Source organism: Miniopterus schreibersii (assembly GCF_964146895.1).
Source record: "Miniopterus schreibersii genome assembly, chromosome: 7".
In the NCBI taxonomy this organism is placed as follows: Eukaryota; Metazoa; Chordata; class Mammalia; order Chiroptera; family Miniopteridae; genus Miniopterus; species Miniopterus schreibersii.
The window spans coordinates 44723953-44743188 of record NC_138108.1 but is presented as its reverse complement, the minus strand read 5'-3'; the positions used below and the strand labels follow the sequence as shown (position 1 = coordinate 44743188).

The 19236-nt window shown below is 41.2% G+C and overlaps 1 protein-coding gene across 3 annotated transcripts in view; it reads right to left on the bottom strand.

Moving 5' to 3' along the window:
- The window catches only part of STK39 (serine/threonine kinase 39), a 247466-nt gene that overhangs the window by 107754 nt on the left and 120476 nt on the right, over window positions 1-19236 (bottom strand). Inside the window, exon 1 of one of the 3 annotated variants that reach the window (XM_081142430.1) lies at window positions 5378-5477. The exons of the other annotated variants lie outside the window; for them this stretch is intronic. The gene's annotated coding sequence lies outside the window, so the exon portion shown is untranslated. Of the gene's footprint in view, window positions 1-5377; window positions 5478-19236 lie in introns of those variants that run through there. 3 annotated transcript variants of the gene reach the window in all.

Here is a 19236-nt window from a genome sequence, read left to right as displayed (position 1 = left end):
GAAGGGTCGTGTGTTCGATTCCTGGTCAGGACACATACCCAGGTTGCGGGTTCAGTCCCTGTTTGGGGTGGGTGCGGGAGGAAACCAATATATGTTTCTGTCTCACACTGATGTTTCTTTCTCCCTCCCCCCACACCCCTCCCTTCCTCTCTAAAACAAAAAAGAAAAAGAAAAAAAGAATGGCAAACTCAAAAGGCTACAGAATGAGGCAGGAAAGGAAAGCAGCACCAGTGAGGACAGTGACAGGGACAGGATCTGTCCCACCCGTAAGGTGCGCCTGGCATTAGCTGACTGCCGCCGTAGGAAGGCAGCCTGGGTGCAGCCAGATCTGTTTCCAGAGAAGTGGATAATTTGAACTTTTATGTGAATGCTCTAGATTTTTTTAAATGTTAACAAGTATGTCAAATGAAAAAAAAAAATTTCCTCTGTACAGCCTAACAAATGATGCATCTGTGGATCTGTACCCTCTGCTGTACACCAAGTCAAAGGGCTTAGGATTCAGACGATGGAAAAACCCAGAATGGGAATGATCCTATTTGGAGTCCTGAAAGCAGAGCTGAGCATGTACTGGGGCCTGAGGGTGACAAAGGCCAGAGAGAAAACAGTACTGTTCATTGTTCCAGTTACTGCTGACATGTAACTAATCGCACCCAAACCGAGTGGCTTTTGGCGACGGCGATCCCAGAAGCCGAGACAGTCAGACTTGCTTCCTTGGAGGCTCAGGGCCCCCGCACAGGTGCACCAGCTCCACTGTGACAGCCATCGCAGGGGGACCCTGAGTCAGGACAAGCCCCTCGCACAAATTCCTAACACACAGAGTCAGTGCGAGGCCATGACAGGACTGTTGTTTTCAGAAGGTTGTCAGTGAGGGCTTAAAGGAAAGTGAGGGAAAATGTTACTGGACGCTAGCTAGAGGACAAGAGGAGCCACGATGCGGTGACAGTTTGGCAACACTGACATGTACGGGAAAGTGGGGAATGGAAACACACACAATGAACTCGATGACCGAGCTAAAGAGATTTCCAGGAGGAATACTTAAAGTGACACCTGGGCTGCTTGCTGCCTGAGATAAAACGTGAGCAGCGAGAGAAGGGCTCAAGAACACACTGTTAAATATAAAACTGTTTCTCGTTCCCAACCTCTCCAGATGTCAAGCAATTCTCAAATCAGGAAAAGGCTTCAGAACAATGATGGGACCCCGGGCGAGGCTGTACGACACTGCTGAGACTTCAGGATGATTAGAGGCGCTGCCTCCTAGATGCTTTCAAACTGACTAAGGCCTTCGAAGGATCTTAAGCACACACCTTGCAGAAAGAAACCTACATTAAATAACAAAGTTCCTGAGAACCTTAAGGGTGTTTCTCAAGGAGCCCAAGGTAGACAAAGCATCTTGGGGTCATGGCTCTTGTCTAATGGAGTGAACCCAACGAGACTTCCAGAAAACCCGCAAGTTTTTTGATGTTTTTTAAAGATATCGGTACTATGAAGTCATTGCCAGGTTAGACTAAAAGAAACAGAGAGCAACACAAAATGAAAGGAGCCTTCAGATCCCCAAACTTTTATGGGCAGGAAACGATGTATGAAGGCTACTCAGCTGCAAATGCTGGCTCTTTCTTGTGAAATTATGAAAAAAGACGACTTAAAGAGAAGAACCAAGAGCCCAGAGAGTGGAAGCAAGAGCCACAGAGAACAGCAGAACAGAAACTGAAAAGGACCTGGCAGGAATCCAGAACTGCCATGACCCGTCTGCCTCCCACTTTCTCACGTTGGGACAGGCTCTAAGGTACCTGTCCTCCTGTTGTGCTCTGGGTGGGTATCGGGCACATAACTGAGAAGAGCAACCAAGGAGGTATTCCCAAGGACCTGGTTCTGGGGAGCCTCGTTTGTACCCAGACCTAGTTTAGATGTTGGTCCCTGACTTTGAGCCTGAAGCCATAATGGGGTAAGATCTGGAGGGTGCTGGAAGCGCTACAGTACACTCTTGCACATGAGAGAGATGTGAATTGTTGTGGCCAGATAGTAGATCATGGCACACTGTTTTTTTTCAAAGATGCCCATGACAATATCTCCTATCCCATGTGTTCTTCCAAAATCTTGCCACTCCGCTATCAAATGATGGAGTCCAGTGCCCTCTCCATAAATCCTGGTGGGTTTGTGACTTACCTCTAACCAACAGAACTAAGCAATGTGGCTCCCAGGGCCAGGACAGAAAAGGTGATGCAGCTTCCAGCTTGCTCACTGAATACTTACAATCGATGCCTTCAGCCATCCTGTAAGCACTCTGACTGCCTCGAGGCCTCCACGCTGTCAGGCACCTGGACCAGGACGGCCCCACAAAGAGGAGGCCGACCCACCTAACAGAAAGCTGCCTACCAGGGCTCTCCCGAGACCCTGGACCACAGAAACTTCACAAAATGACTCGTGTCTTAAGCTGCTAAATTTAGGTTGATCTGTTACTCAGTAACAGATAATCAAAATAAAGATGGTCATAAAGTGATTTATTGAATTTCATTTTCATTTTTGTATACTTTGAATATCAGTAGGTCATATTTTACACCCCTTACAGTGAAAGATAACAGACTCAGCCATACTTTGCTTCTTGGTCAGTGTTTTCTGTGGACATTGCGGGCCTCTGAACACCAGGATTTTAATTTATACTTACAATTTTTTTTCCACCTGACCATGTTATTACTCATTAAAATGCCAAGAAGAAGAAAAGTCCATTTCTATTAATCACAGATAAGTGGCTACAGCTAAATCTTAGACCTTTTTGCCCATGATTCCTATTAACATTTTTTTTTGACCTCTTGGAATTCAGTGCTTATCTAGTTCTGCCAAAACCTGGCATTTCCTTTTTCTAGAATGTAAAAGGATAGAATAAAGGAATGAGAATATTAAAATGTTCGGTAGGCAATTATAAAAAATTTAGAGAAACAAAGACTTTTATAATTCAATAATAACAGTTCGAAACACTAGGCTAGTTCAGTGAAGGACACACTTGTAGCAACTTCCTTATTATATTTTAACATTTTCTAATGTGAAGAGAATCAAATTTGATAAATGTTGCTCTTCACATAATGATAATGGAATTCTGTAACTTTGAAAATCCAACATGAAAGGGCAATGTCTTGAAAGAGAATGTTCTGGAAGCTATTCTGAAAGAGCAGCACAAAACACAGAGAAGCAATTAGATTCCTTATTCTGTTTTAATCCTATCAAACCTCCAATATGGCATTTCCCCAAGTCAGGGTGACAATGAACAATGACAACAGCTAGGAGCCAAGAAAGCTGCATCCAATTTTGCAACTATTGTCTTTGAGAACTAAAGCTCCCGCTGGAATGGGTGCCAAGCTGATCTGTAAATTCAGCTAATAAAGAAAACAATGGGAATGTTCTGTCCTGGTTAGACAAATAACACAAACGAAAAAACACACTTTACGTAAAACCAAAGGGGGTAAAAAAAGAGAGAAAATAAATGTTTGGCACTGAAGCGGAGTCGAAGCTGCTCTGGATACAGCAATAAGTTGCAAAGTTAACTTAATTGCAGAAAAGGGAGGGGTGGGAAAAAGAAGAGCCTACAGCCAAGCGACTACAACTCCAGGCAGGCAGCCTGCCTAACTGACTACTAGAACCAGAAGAATCCTACCAGGCAACACAGAAACACTGCGATGGTCAGTTTTAAGTGTCGACTTGGCTGTGCTACAGCCCACAGTTATTCAACCACACAGGAGTCTGGGCACTGCTGCGAAGACATTTAGTAGATATGATTAAAGTTCATTATTGACTTTAAATGAGGGAAATTATCCTTGATAATAATCTTGGTGGGCCTGATTCAATAGCTGATAGGCCTTAACAGCGAAGTGGAGGCTTCTCCAAAGAGGAAATTCCACCTGTGGACAGGAGCTTCTGCCATACCCTGGGGCTCTGGCCTGCCCTTCCTGGAGGCCTGACTTATGGATTTCAGACTCGCCCAGCCTGCCCCCGTAATCACATAATCCAATCCCTTGTAATAAATCTTTATATATATCTCCTACTGGTCTGTTTTCTCCAGTTGTAGCCTGAAACACACACTAAATCCAGCGGCCTCAGTATTGGTGCTGGAAAAAAAAAGGCAAAGTAGCAAGCCGAAGAGCGATATCAATAACAGGGTCCACCAGTCTTTGGAAATGTTTATGTTAATATCTCCAAATGAAATGTAAAGAGAGTTGAACAGAAAGGACTATAAAACAAAAAATAACTCAGATGATATGAACTGCCATAACATAATACAAACTGTATTCTTACTTTGTGGAAATGCCCAACATAAAGTTTAGGGGTTACTGGTTAAACATCATTCTGTTAACTCTGAGTAATATAATCAGCACCAGTCCCTTGGGAAACATCCTGGCAAGAACAAAATCTGCACAGGGAATAATGACCCATGAAAGATACTTCTTGCGCTGAGTTTTGTAGAATGGAAACTGAATCTAGGCTCTTTAACTCTTACATAGACTGTAATGCAGAAAATATTTGTAATATAATTTCACTAAGATATCTGATTTTTAAAATGTACACATTTATACAAATGGTGGTTTTTGTTTTTGTTTTTAAACATTTTAGAATAATCTTTAGATGTCAGTGCCAAGGAGTCCCTTCATAAAAATTACTAATGTCACCCTAAAGACACATTTTAGCTATTTCCCAGCTTATACTTCCCAGCTAAGTGTCAGCAGAAGGTTCTCTGAATAAGTAGGTCCCTGCATACAAGATTCCCAGCGTGCTCGCCCTTACAAAGGCGAGCACCTTGAGAGAGATAACATTCCTCTTCACTGTGGAAAAGAAATCATAGAAAGCAGCAGCTATGCCTGTTGGCCAGCAGCAGAGCCTTATACTTTGTTATGGTTTATCAGGGTGTGTGGCTCAAATGGAGGCACGTTTATTCTTTCTGGTTATAAAATCAATACAGCACCCATACTATGGAATAGTATGCAACCCATAACAAGTACAAATAGATCATCAAAATGGGAAAAGCTAGTAAGAACAGAGCATTCATCACTGTTGAACGTAATAAAAAGGGAGGTACACATACATAGATCCATTTCTAGATACATCTGTATGTACACAGAGCATTTCTGGAAGAATTCATAGGACTTGGCGATAGCATCTGGGTTGAGAGGGGGACTTCTTTCTCCCTGTGTTGTGCACCTTAAGGAACCACAATAAGTAACACCCCTCACTCCCTCTCTAGTTCTGAACTAATTTAGAAATAAGACCAGTAACTATACAGGAGTCAAATGTCACTGTTTTCCTTATAAAGGTGATATTTGAGAATGCGGCTTAAATGTTGAGCCAGCAACCTTTCTTGATGAACTGACCCTTGGATTTACACAAGACTTACCTACCAGGTCCCCAGCAAGGATGAGCAGCACAGTCCTCCCTCACCAGGCAGGGCCAGGGTGACTCAGAGCACCTCTCTCTAGAAGCAGCCTGGCTCCAGGAGAGAGGGAGGGGAAGGGGGTGGGCCACTTGTGCGTGACTTCTGGCTCCAAACTCACCAATCAGATAAGTCACTGGGCGGAGAAAGGCCAAGAATGTTTTGCTAAAGGAACACTGGCAGTGGGGAAGAAACAGTCCCTTTGCCTCTTCACCCAGTACATCCCTTTGCATCATTTGAATTTTCATCATAATTATATATAATGCTGTCAGTCAAGACTCAAGTATTTAAAAATTAAACACGTATATACTTCTTTTTTAAAAACCAGACATGGTAGTGTATAAAACAGAAAGTAAAAGTAACCACTTCCTACTTCTAAAAACATTCAAAGATTGTGACTTTTCCTAGAGGGGAAGGAGAGATGGAAAGATTAGTTGCCTAACAAATTTTCAAGAAAAGCAAAAAACTTCTAAAACCTTGACATGACAATAGAATCAAAACAAGAATATCAACTCATGTTCACCAGCTTTTATAACAATAAATATAACAATTTAGGATTTCCAAATTTTTTTTAATCTGCACCTGAGGATGTGTTTTTAATGACATTTTAGAGAGAGATGAAGGGGAAAAGAGAGAAGAAAAACACATCAATGTGAGAGAAACATCAACCAGTTGCCTCCCATAAGAGCCCCAACCAGGGATCAAACCCACAACCTAGGTACGTGCCCTGACCGGAAATCGAACCTGTAACCTTTTAGTGCGTAAGATGAGGCTCCAAGCAACTGAGCCACCCAGCCAGGGCTCCAACAATTTCAATATTTGACCTTATGCAATGAATTCTGGAATGAACTCATTATAATAAACTATTGGTCTAGTCAACGACATTGCCATCAAGTTTTGAACACATAGGGAATGTAACGGTAAGAGATCATGTTTATTAATGCTCCGCCTTTACATTTCTCTTACCTAGCTGGATAAGTTTGTGCTCTTCTAAATTATATCTACAAAATAATGGATTCTTTTGTTTTTATTAATCTGGTATTTGTTACAAATTAAGAAAATTTGAAGATGGGAAAGCACATGCTAAATCTATTCTGAATCTTTAGAGTACCTCGTATTTAGTAAGCACCAAATATATACTTATTAAATGAATGAATAATATTTTTCTGCTGCCACCCTCCCCCCCCCAACAAGAAAATTTTGTACGGAGGGCGCTTCTACCCATCCTTCTCCCACCGTTTCCCCTTGGAGAGGGACGTCAGGGGCTGGAGACACAGTGTCATAGTTACTGAAGGGGTGTGAGGGGAAAGGCAAGGCAAGACCCCTTACTTCCCGAAACCCTTCAGATCTTCATGGCCATATTCCCCAGGTTCAGAACATAACTGAAACTGGCTGCCGTGAACAAACCTTAGTCTGTGAACAGCACCCCATACAGACTCCTAGTGCACAGATACTTCAGGAATGTTAGTTGATCAAGGCAATGAATAAGTAACCCTCGGCTAAAGCACAAAGGTGCTGGCCACTCAGGAATCTCTCTTCCTTTAATCACCAAACTGCCTCAAAAATCATCTATAGCCTTTTTATATACCTACACTCCTGTAAGCAGGAAGAATATGCCTTTCTTACAATTCCCTAACTATGTTGACAATGAAATAAAATCGATCTAGAATCTGGGACTGAAGATCTCAAATCAATTGGGAAAAATAACTGAAGCAGAAACCTCAATAATCACAGTACACGTCTATGACATTTCATTTTAAGAGTTAATTATAGTATCTATTTAATTGTTAAATATAGGGTTATAAGTTCAGGTTTACATAGTTTTATATTTTCCACAACACACACACACACACACAAATGTGTTTTTTAATCTAACTATCACAATATGCTGTAAATTACATTGGTTGATATTTTTGGAATATAAAATTGATTCACATTTATTATAGAAAATTTAGGAAATAAAGGAGCAAACAAGCACAAAATTAGAATCCCTCCGCAGCACAACGCAGCAGCTGCCAACAAAAGGGCTTCTGCAGGAAATAGAGCTGACCCTGAATTCCAACTTGACCACTTGCTGGACATCACTCGTCAGGCTAAGTCTTGCTCTCTTCACCTGTAAAGCTGAGTGACGATGCCTACCTCAACAGGTTATTATGAGGACAAATGAGATAATGTGTGTGAAACATTCGGTCCTGTGTCACAAACTTAGGAAGTGTCTGAAAATGCTGGTTTGCACTGAATTCTACCCTGGAAAAAACAAAAACTGGGTATGTCCTCAGCTTCAAGAACTCTCAGAGACGAATGAATCACTGTGGGCTACATCCAAATACGTGGGGTTTAAAAACCTACTGCAGACATCTATTTTATTAGAAATATGTGGCCTCATATGGCTATTTTTGGACACTTGAGATCATCATTACGAACACTGATAATAAATGAATGAATGAAGATGGCATCAGGCCACAATTTTTCTCCAAGGTCTCCAACAGGAAGAAGGATGTGGCACTCAGGTTATAATGCTATAATGAGATTTAAATTATTGATGATACAATGTCTGAGTTAAAGAAAAACTTCCTTATGAGACCCTTTTCATATTTACACCCTGATTATACTCCTATACTCTTATATATATGTTGAATCAGCGAGCACAGAAAAAAAAAAAATCTTGCAACAGATATAATTGTGCCCAAAAACCACAGGGGAGAGAGAAAACGAAGCTGTTACCTTACTATTCTAGGATCCTTTCTTCCTACCACATGCTACTACGTGTCCTTGTCCTACTAAATTTGACTTCCTAACATCAGCCTGGGTTAAAGTTGACAAGTACCACCAAGTAAACCATTTTCTCCAGCAATCCAAAACTATTCAGGCAATTCACTGCCCTCAGAGATGACTTCTTTGAAAATGCCAGTTTTACTGCATCATTGCTGATGACTGCTTTTTAGCCATTCAAAACCTGAAATTTATCTGTAATATAAGTACCCCTTTGGAAAATGCACAAAGGTGACTATATTTCCTTAGGTGCCCATTTCACCTTTTCGCTAAGTCTTAAAGCATTTTCAGGTCTTTTTCACAGAGGAACCCTCTTCATGTAGGTTCCATAGAACAGATACTAGTCCAGCTTGTTCATCCCCAAATCACAGAGCCTGGTACACTAACTGGCACACACCAGGTGTTCAACCAAGATTAGTGGAATGAATGAATGCATACGATCGTTAAATGCTTGGATTTATGCCAGGATGTCCCAGGACGCTGCTTTAGGGCATCTGATTGAACCACCGTCTATAAAGGTATGAAATTCAGTATTTATGAAGTGTTTCCTTGTATGCTTTTCATTTTACAAACATGTCTCCAATACCTTCAAGAGCTGTGCAAATGGGTTTTACAGAAAGACTCTGAAAAACGGAGTCTTTTAAGACGCTAAATGATTTACTGGATGCCTCATAGCAAGAAAACACTAACCCTTTCTCAGAATTCATGAAAGGTAAATGAAATGACTGTATAAAACAATACTAAGTAATCACTAGATTTATTCTTCTTTACTCTTCTTTAGTCAAACACCCCAAACTAAAATAGTGCTAACATGTTGTAAGCACCCAATAAATGACTTTTTTACCAAGTGCGCATATTTTAAAAATAAAAATATTGGTTGCAAGGGAAGGAGGAAGTGCGAAAGAACACCTGTCAGAGCCCCCTTTCTCATTCAAGGTCTCCACAGCCATTCTATATCAGCATCTTTCACTTGCCCTTACGGAAGCCTGGAAACCCATTTCAATCACAAGGTGATTCTGACACTCCACCCGCTGGCCACCTTCTTAGGGTAATTAGAGAGAGGCCCTACTGTGTCTCAGATGCCGAATGTGATTAATTAACACGCTACGTTCTCCTCAGTGGGACACCGCCAAGGGCATACCCTCAGGTCAGTTCCTGTGGCCGTGGGCTCAGTATCACGGCCACCCTTTCACAGGGACTGTCCGCCTGCCTCCCCCACGCCTCTATCTGAGCCGCTCTGTCTCCTCCTTTTATCTCCTGCTCTTATTTTTTGCTGGCTGCAGCTCACTGTGACGACTCCACTACCATCTCCAGGAGTTCTTGTCCTCATTTCTTGTCTCTTCTTCCTTCCATTATTGCCTTTTACTCAAAAAGTGACTGCACAGGTTGTATTTTCCAACAGAATCACAGGATCCCCCATCCCACATGCTCTTTCTACAATGTGTCATCGACACTCACTGTGGAGTCTATACTCCCTCCTCTTGAATCTGGGTAAGCCTGTAGCCACGGAAGAGGCGATGCCACGTGCCTTCCCAGGATAGGCCATGAAAGGCAACAGAGTTTCTGCCTGGTCCACTGGAGAAGCTCACTCTAGGAACCCAGTCACTGTGCTTTGAGGAAGAGAAACCACTGGCAAGGCCGTGTGCAGGTGTCTAGCTAACTGACCCAGTTGATGTTCCAGACAACAACCATCTTCAGTTGCCTCCAACGTCAGTGGGCTAACCTCAAGGAGCCACCAGTCACTCATGGCTGCAACTACATGAGACAGCTCAAGCAAGAACCACCTAGCTGAGCCCAGTTATGCTCCAAAACCATGAGAGAGTATATAAAATGACTACTGCTGAGTTAAACCACTAAGTTTTGGGATGATTCATTACACAGCAATAGACAACCAATAGGTAACAGTCAATATGTCCTAATGCATCAGAGTGTGCCTAAACATGTAGTGTGAAAATACCAATCCAAACACAAGTGGGGCTAGTATCATGAAGAGTTCACCTTTTCATTAACTAGGTATTGATTAAGGTTTATTACTTGGTGGCTACCTTCATGTTCCATAGAAGGGTCTTATTACTCTATTCCCCAACTACTAAAGACAGAGATTTGGAAACCTGAGAATTCTCCTGTAATATCTGTCAAGCCCTCAGCTATACCCTTTAAGGCACTAAGCTTTATATAAATTTAACCATATACATAGTTCATGTTGTTGACAATTTATGTGTTTTTTCTTAACACCAATCTATAGCAAACTAATATAATTCAAATGGCCTACAACCCTGTCCGTTTCACTGGATTGACAATACTAGGTTGGTACTGACCTTCACAATTTCTTCATGTCACAACGACTTAGCATTGCCCAGATACAGTGCCCAAAGAAAGTTGTTTTCCTAAATACCATAACATACACATACAAAAAATTATAATTTCACTCAAATTTCACTTCACACCAACACTACAAATTCAAAAGATATGCTGGCTTTGTTTCTGAGAAAACCCAAGAAGCATGGGTCTCCCTTGCTTTTGCGTGTCCCGCCCACTTCAAGTAAAAAAGTCTGAAAAGTGAAATGGCCAAAGACAGGCTGCATAGTAAAAAAGGAAAAGAGCAAAGTGCCTGGGTAATTCTTAGATGGGCAGATCAGTCTCTGAAAAGTCAATGGCATAGCAAGCAGGGCCATGAATCAATTTTTCAAACAGTTTATCATGGCTAATTGAAAATTTTGCTGACTTGCTGACTATACCAAGGTTTTTATTGCATCCAAAATTGAGAAACTTGAAAATCTTTACAGAAGAAAAGTACAAGGCCAAACGAAGGCCAGCTTAAGTCTAAGCAACTGAGGACCCACATTGGGAGGGAGAACAAGGCAGTGTCCACCTTTGCAGCTGCTCTTGCAGGGGAAGAGCTTGCTGATTCGAGTCTGCAAGAGAACTAGGGTCTAGTTTAGGCCGACGGAGCCACATAATCAGGATAAGGCATTTCACCTTTCTGGGCCTCAGTGTCATCATTTGTTTTTTTAAAAAAACAAATAACAACTACATTTATTGAGTGTTTATGTAGTATACTGCTGACTACACGATACTAAGAACTTTGCTGTGCATTATCTTTTTTATGTATATACAGCTTTCTTGAGATATAATTCACCTACCATTCAACTCACCTATTTAAAATGTAAAATGGTTTTTAGGGCAATCAAAGAATTATGCAACCATCACCATAAGCAATTTTAGAAAAAATTTTATCAATCTCCTAAAAAGAAATCCCCTTGCCCACTAGCAATTGCTCCTCTGGCCCGAGGCAAACACTAATCTACTTTCTGTCTCTATGGATTTGCCCATTCTGGACATTTTACATTGAACCATGCAACACAGCATCGCTTTTTCCATTCATTAGTTGATAATATTTGCGTTGTTTCCATTTTGGGTTCTTATGAATAATGCTGCTATGAACATGAACATTCATGTACAAGTTTTGGTGTTTTCTCCTCAATATATACACAGGAGTGGAATTTCTGAGTGATATGTTTACCTTCTGAGGAACTGCCAGACTTTTTTTCTAAAGCAGCTGCACCGTTTTACATCCCCACCAGCAACGTATGAGGTTCCAATTTCTTCACTTCCTCGCCAACACATGTTATTATCTGTCTATGTGACTGCGGCCAAGCTACTGGGTATGAAGTAGAATCTCACACTGTGGTTTTGATTTGCATTTCCCCCTCTTGCATTATCTTATCTAATCCTCATGACAACCTTATGAGATAAGAACCAATCTTTATTGCTGTTTGGTAAACAAGGAAACTGGATTGGAGAGGGTAAGCGACGGACTCTAGGTCAGGCACCGAAGACTCTGCCTCCTGCAGAGGCCCCTCTAATGCACTGCACAGCCACACACCTCACCCGATCCTAAGAAGCCCCTCGAGGCCCTCCCAGCTGTGACTTTCTGGGATCATGAATTTATACTGTTTAAAAATCTCTAGGTGAATTTTCTCTTTGGCCTCAATATCAGGAATATTGGACTTCTAAGTCGGATGTTAGTGTTCTAATCATAACAATAATGAGGCTACAAGCCCATCATGCTGGCTCAGAACTAAATATGAGGTTTACCTCTAGCAAGTACAAAGGACTTAATATTGTGGCTAAACCACTGAAAACTGCCTGAATTCAACCTTTTTGGAACTCTAGAGATAGCAATTTCATGGTTCATGTGTATTTTGTGAACTAACCTTACTGCTGGGCTTTCTTTTACTTTCTTATCCGTATTTACTCTTTACATCCTTTTTGCCATCTATCAAACAAATTTTATCCAGCCATTGTTTTATTGGTTTTAAAGAGGGGAAGGGAGAGGGAGAGAAACATAGACTGGCTGTCTCCTGCACGTCCCCTGCTGAGGACCGAGCCCATGGCCCAGGCATGTGCCCTGGGAAGCAAACCAGGGACCTTTCAGTGCAGAGGGTGACGCTCAACCAACTGAGTGAGCCACACGGACCAGGGTCCAGCCCATTGTTTGCATCTTTGTAAACCATCTCAAATCTTCTCTGAAATAAAGTGTAGTAGTAGTAAACAAATAAACACACCAAAACCTTTTTAAGTGGGTTTCAAAATAACCCCCAACTATAGGCCCCTGAATTAGAGTATGTATTTTCCTAAGCAAACTGTTCTCCAAGAACAGAAAACATTGCTCTTCTCTGTACCTTGGCAGGAGGGAAATGCTTTTTATAATATTCTAACTTAGACAAGCTTTCCAAAATTATCTGTGGAAGGAGAAAGGCAGGTAGTTATCACCTGGCAGATAAAAGGAAGTAAGCAATGATTCATTTGTACACTCATGAATACGTGCAAACATTATTTCTCCTAGACTATCTCTTTGAGATTTTTTTTTCCTTTTATTTAGGTTAATAAAATTTCTCAATCCTTTTTGATGCCTGAATGCTGATGACAGAAGGCCCCAGCTAACTATTAGAATTTGACAGCTGCCTAGGAAAAAAATTCAACACTTCTGTAAACTTTCTTCTCTTCTTTACGTATTTATTTAGACCCCACAATGTGTACCTGTGCTTTCACACAGCTCTTTCATTTGAAGATTTTACCTTACCTAAGGAGACACAGCACTAGATGCCAACGGATGCATCGACTCAGAAAACTATAAACCACAAATGTGCAACAGTTCAGCACTGACTAAAATACACTAAGGTTTGTGCATAGAAACAACTACTATGCAGTCATTAAAAATTATATAGAATCACATCAGTTGACATAGAGAAAGACTTAATTCTTTTATTGAAGAAAAGCAAGGTACCCAACAGTTGTAATAGGGTGAGCGCATGTGTAAAACTGTACACAACTCCCTGAATGTGTGTGTGTGTGTGTTCATAAGAAGATAATTGGCAGGGCAGTAACAAAACGTCCAGAGTAGTTACTTGTGGATAGTGATATTTCAGGGAGTTTTGTACCATTTTTTCCCCCATAATAAGCATGTATTATTTTTTACCAAAACAATAAGTCTATTTTCCTCAGCAGATTAAGAAAGGATCCCACAGTGTGCAAAGCATTGCCCTGGGCATGAGGAAGGAATACAAAACGAGACAAAGCGAAGAACTCCCAAACAGCTGATAATCCTGCTTGAGAGGCCAGACGTTGGGCCAGAAAAACAAATAAGTTGCAAGTAGTGTAAGATGGAGTTGCAACATGACAGTGTGCAGAGAACATAAAAACTCACAAGAGAAACACAACATAAACTGTGACGTTGCGAGCCCACAGGGGAGAGGGGTTTCCTGTGTGTTTGGGGAGGAACTGTGAAGGTGTAGAACAGACGACCGGGAAGTAATGTTTTCAGAAATTCAGAAAACAGGTGAAAATCTATATATTTTCTAGGGCCACTATTTAGGGCTCCTAATTAGTTTAGCTGAAGCTTGGTATTCTGACTGAAGAGCAGTGGGAAATGGGGGTTCGAAAGACCGTGATGTTTTGGAAGACAATTTGGCAATATCAACCAAAATTACATATAATACACCCTTTGATCCTGCATTTCTGGTTGGAGTATTTATCCTACAGAAAAACTTAAACACGTGCAAAGTGATGCATATACAAGAATAATTAATGAAGCAATGCTTGTGACTGCAAAGGAATGGAAACACCCAGATGCCCAACAGTAGGGAGCGGTTTTTACACGGTAATGTGTCTTACACGAGTGATAAAGAATGACGGAAGTTGTATACAGGTGCAGAAATATATTCAGTGAAAAAAAGGCAAGGCAAAGACCTGTATAATATGTTGCCTTTTGGGGTTAAAATGACTAACAACTATTTGGGGCAGACAAACATATGAAAAACAATTTCAAAAAGGCAACTGGGGCAGTGGTAGGGAGGCTGGATTTTCGAAGTGCTTCTTCATTGTAACTCCAGTTACTGCCAGAAAATTTGTTAGTGTGAGAATTAAAGAGAACTCAATCCACCCTACTCATTCCAATGAACTTCACAGCTTTCCCATGATTTTTTCCACCCTGATTTTCACTCAGAACAAAACAAAGCCTCTGCTCCACTAGGTACATTACTCAAGGATTCAGCAAACTGCAAAACTGCTCCGGCCTGTGCAGGCACCTTGAAGTCATTTCATAAAACAACAAAGTCAGCAGATCAGGCCTCGGAACTCCCTCCTTTCCGTAGGCACACTTCAGAAAATCCCCACAACGGGAGGTGACCCAACTGGCATAAAAATAAAGGGTCTTAGGGAAGCGAGTCTGGGCTTGTAAGTCAATTTCAAACATAAGCTCAGACTGACAAGGTGAAGCTATAAAACCTGCAAAATTAACGGGAAACTTTTAAATAAGCAAACACCACTTCTTAGAGGAGCTTACATCTGCAGGAAATACCAATCCTGTCTCTTAAAGGGTGTGTGAAGCGGTACACCTTTAATTGAGATTTTTAAAGCTATGTTCTTTGCAGGATTCATAACCAAAAGGGCAAGACCTTGTGTGAGTAATGACTCCAATTCTGGGAGAAATGAAATCGGCTGTTTCCTATTGAAGGGCTATATTTATTTTAGAACCTCACTTTAGCTCTGAAATTTAAGATAAGAATGCTGTCTTCCTTTACAGAACAATGAGAGTTTTGTTCAAGGCAGTCTGGCCTTGCAGTCCTAGTAGGGATTATGAGAACCATATTATATCAAGACTCCGATATATTTCCAAAGTAACGATACTCAGTGTGGAGGCAAGATTGCGTAATATTTTAAAACACTGGCTTTAGAATGCACAAATCCCCAATCTAACACCAGCTGTGAGGCTCCAGACAGATGACATTGCACGCACCTCAGTTTCATTCTTTGCAATATGGATACGTTAGTACCTGCCTTATACGAATCTTATGATGATTTAGTGAGAAAATGTCAGTCAAGCACTTGGCACAGTATTTGGTCTAGTTTAAGCTCAATAAAGATGAGCTATTATTGTTAATATTCTTTTTACTATTATGGTTCTGACCTCATCTCCTACTGACTATACATATATTAGAAATAATATCTGAAAGAATGGATTATATTCCAGATTAAGTTGTACCTGGGTTAAGATTTAAACTATAATCTAGAATTATGTGGAATATATGGTAATATAAAACTCACTCAAAAATAATCAAGGAATCATTTTGATGATCTGCTATTTTTACAATAGATGGAGAATGGCAGTCATTTCCTGTGAAATGGCTTTAACTTTAAAAAATTATCTGTGCCCTGGCCAGCATGCACAGTGGTTAGAGTGCTGGCCTGGGGACCAAAGGGTCTCGAGTTTGATACCCAGTCAAGGGCATGTACCTGGGTTGCAGGTTCATTCCCCAGCACCAGTTGGGGTGAGTGCGGGAGGCAACCAATCAATGTCTTCCTCTCACACCGATGTTTCTTTCTCTCTCCCCACCCCCATTCCTCCCACTCTCTCTAAAAAAAAGAAAAAAAAAAAAATCAATGGAAAAAATGTCCTTAGGTGAGGATTAACAAAAATAAAAATTTAAATTAGTTATCTGTTAGTTATTTTACCATAAACACCTATTTAGCATTCATGACACTGCTTACAGAATACTTCTAAAGTAACCATTGGTTAAGTTCATGGCTATTACACTGAAAACCAGAGGGTGACTGCGATTTTATCCTCAGGCTTCATTCTCAAATACTGCAACCTTTGCTGTTTTCTGACTCTAATTCTCACACGAATAACTTCACCGCATGATGAATTGGTCTTCTAAAAACCCTTAGGTCTTGAACTATGGGGCTCTTTTGTAACACAGCCCGCTACAGGGAAACCTTTTGGGAATCTGGAGCTTTCTAGGTGATGTCTCACCTCACTTACCATGTGCCTATTGGAAAGAAGAAGGCATCTGTCCTAAGAGAGATTATACGAATTACACTTATTGCCAGGCAAGTGCCGTCCTTGTTTGTCAGCCTCTGTAAAGCCTTAAGTGTGGAATTAGCTCGAACATTTCTTCTTATCGGGGCGCAGCTGTCAAATACGGGAAACCTTTGCTCACTGACTCGCTACTCGACCTTTAAAAAAAAACATTTCACATCCATGTACCTACGTTCCACTCTGGAACAGACAAACTGCCCTGTGTAACATCTGGCCTCTCGATTGCCTTGAAGTTACACTGAGTAGAAAAATAAAAATGTGTAAATAAAACCCAAACTGTGGGGCATTACTGGGAATTTTACTCACTTGTACATTCTTCATTGAGCCACTGTAAGTGGCAGTAGCTACTGTAATACTGTTCATAGTGACTATGTCCTATGACCACACAGAGAGGAACATTTTTATACTTTCCTAAGCTTCGGGTAAAGGGCCAAAGAATGGCTCACTTTATAGTGACTCCTGCTCTTGCAAAAGTAATACCATTTTTTGATGAGTCCAATTAATGTTTCCCAATGTGTGCAGTCAGAACTTTTCAAACCAACCATTTCTAGATGTTCTCTTCCTAACTCAACACAATGGCTGTTTCAACAAGCTTGGAAAAATCCTACTCACTACAGAACGCGTTGGAGGAGCTAACCAAGAGGGCGTGACCGCCAGCTGACTGTGAGCTGGACCCCGGCATTCGGAGGCTCCTCGCCCCAACATCTGCTGAGAAGCTACGCTCTCCCCACTGTCCCCACAGCGGGAGCGGTGCCCAAGGTCAAGCCCTGAGAGTGCCATGTGTTGTTGAGACTTTCTGGGTGGTACACATCACTGAACCCCATTAAGGCCTCCATATAAACTTTAAGATTCTGGCAGGCAGGGGCGGAAAACTGCTCCTCGTGTGACCACCCAAGATGAGGATGGGAAGGAAGTTTTGTTGCTTCTTACACCTGCCACCTATCAATCTGCAGTGGTCTGCCTCTCTCTTTGGTCTCTCGCTGCCCTCTGAGTATGGGAGCCGGTTTTAGAATCACCCAGGAAGCTCCCGAAAGCAACAGCATGCCACCTAAATTACCCACAGCACACTCTCCGAAATGTCTGGAGTTACGTGTGACCACAGGGGGTCAGGAGCACCGTCAGTCTGGAATGTGCTGACCCCACGGTGCAGCCACCTGTGACCACGACTAGAAAACCGCCTTCCTCCAGCAGTCACTCCCCGCAGGTCAGCAAGGATGCAGCACTTCTGCTAACATTCCAGAATTTAAAAGACTTAGGGGGCATAAAGGTTGCTCCTCCCTTCAGAAGGTCTCCTCTTTGGTCTGTCAGAGGAAAGGGATCTCTACTAAACTCATTAACTCTGCTAAATAAATCAATGCATTCGTACATGCACACGGCGAACATCTCACTTCTATGGTACAACCAGGACAGAAGTGCCTTCTGTAGGAGCACGATCCCCTGCGATTCTAGGTGAAGTATGTAGCATCACACAGCAGGTTTGAAGGGGAAAGAATAAGGAAATAACAAACGCTAAAGATGCTGCACGCTCACTCTGTATTAGGCGTTAAGTCTGTAGAGTGTCCCGTTTAATAACCATGACGACTCAGTGATGCAGGTACTGTTACTAAAAACCTCATTTTTCAGATAAGGAAACTGAGCTTTGAGAGGGTAGGTAAATGGTCCTCTCTTTAGTCAACAGAGGAGCCATGACTCACTCTTTATGTTGATGCTATCTGACATTTGATACATACAAATGAATACATATATGTGCCATATACGTAAGTTATGTCTTAGTCCTGGCCACTGCCGTGAATTTTCTGTTCATATTTTCTCAAATATATATCCTTACATATTTTGTCATTAGTTTTGCTTGGTTTTGAGCTTTATAAAAATGGCATCATTCTGATGCAGCCTGATTATTTTCTGATGTGACATTTCTGAAGCTTATCTGTTCACTTTCACTGCTGTATGCTACTCTTAAGTGTGGGACACAGAATTTCATCATTCTCCGTAAGGATGTCTGGGTTATTTTCTTGCATTTACAATGGCAAACATTGCTGTTCTGAATGTTCTCATAAATGTCTCCTGGTGTGGTGTGCAAAAGTTTCTCTGGATGTGGCTCTAAGTGTATAATTGCTGGGCTACAAGATACAGAAATATAATTTATAAGAAGGTGCCGCATTCTCTTCCAAATTGTACTACTTTTCACTCCCCAGGCAGGTATTTATGAGGTGCTGCAGTAGGTCTACATCCTGAACAAAATATGGTTATTACCAGGCTTCCTAATTTTTGCTGATCTAATAGTGGTAAAATGGTACCTCACTGTTTTTCTGGTTCCCGTTTTGTTGAATACTAATGATGTCGATATGTTTGATATCATCCAGTTTCTTTTTAATCTGTGCTGAAACTGTACTTTCATTTGTTCATGGTATCTTTGTTTCAAATTTCACCAATTTTTGTCATGCCTTTATCAACTCCCACCTTCCATTTTCTTGAAATTAGCATCAGTTTATTTTCTAATTCAAACACACCACTGATAGCATGTCTTGATGTTTCTGGGCCATTTGTCTTTCTTCATCTGGGAAATGCCTGTTTGTGTACTTATGTTCATTTTTCTATTGATCTGAAGAAGTTCTTTAATACTTTAGACACATATTACTTGTATGTCTTAAAAATATCTTTCCCAGGT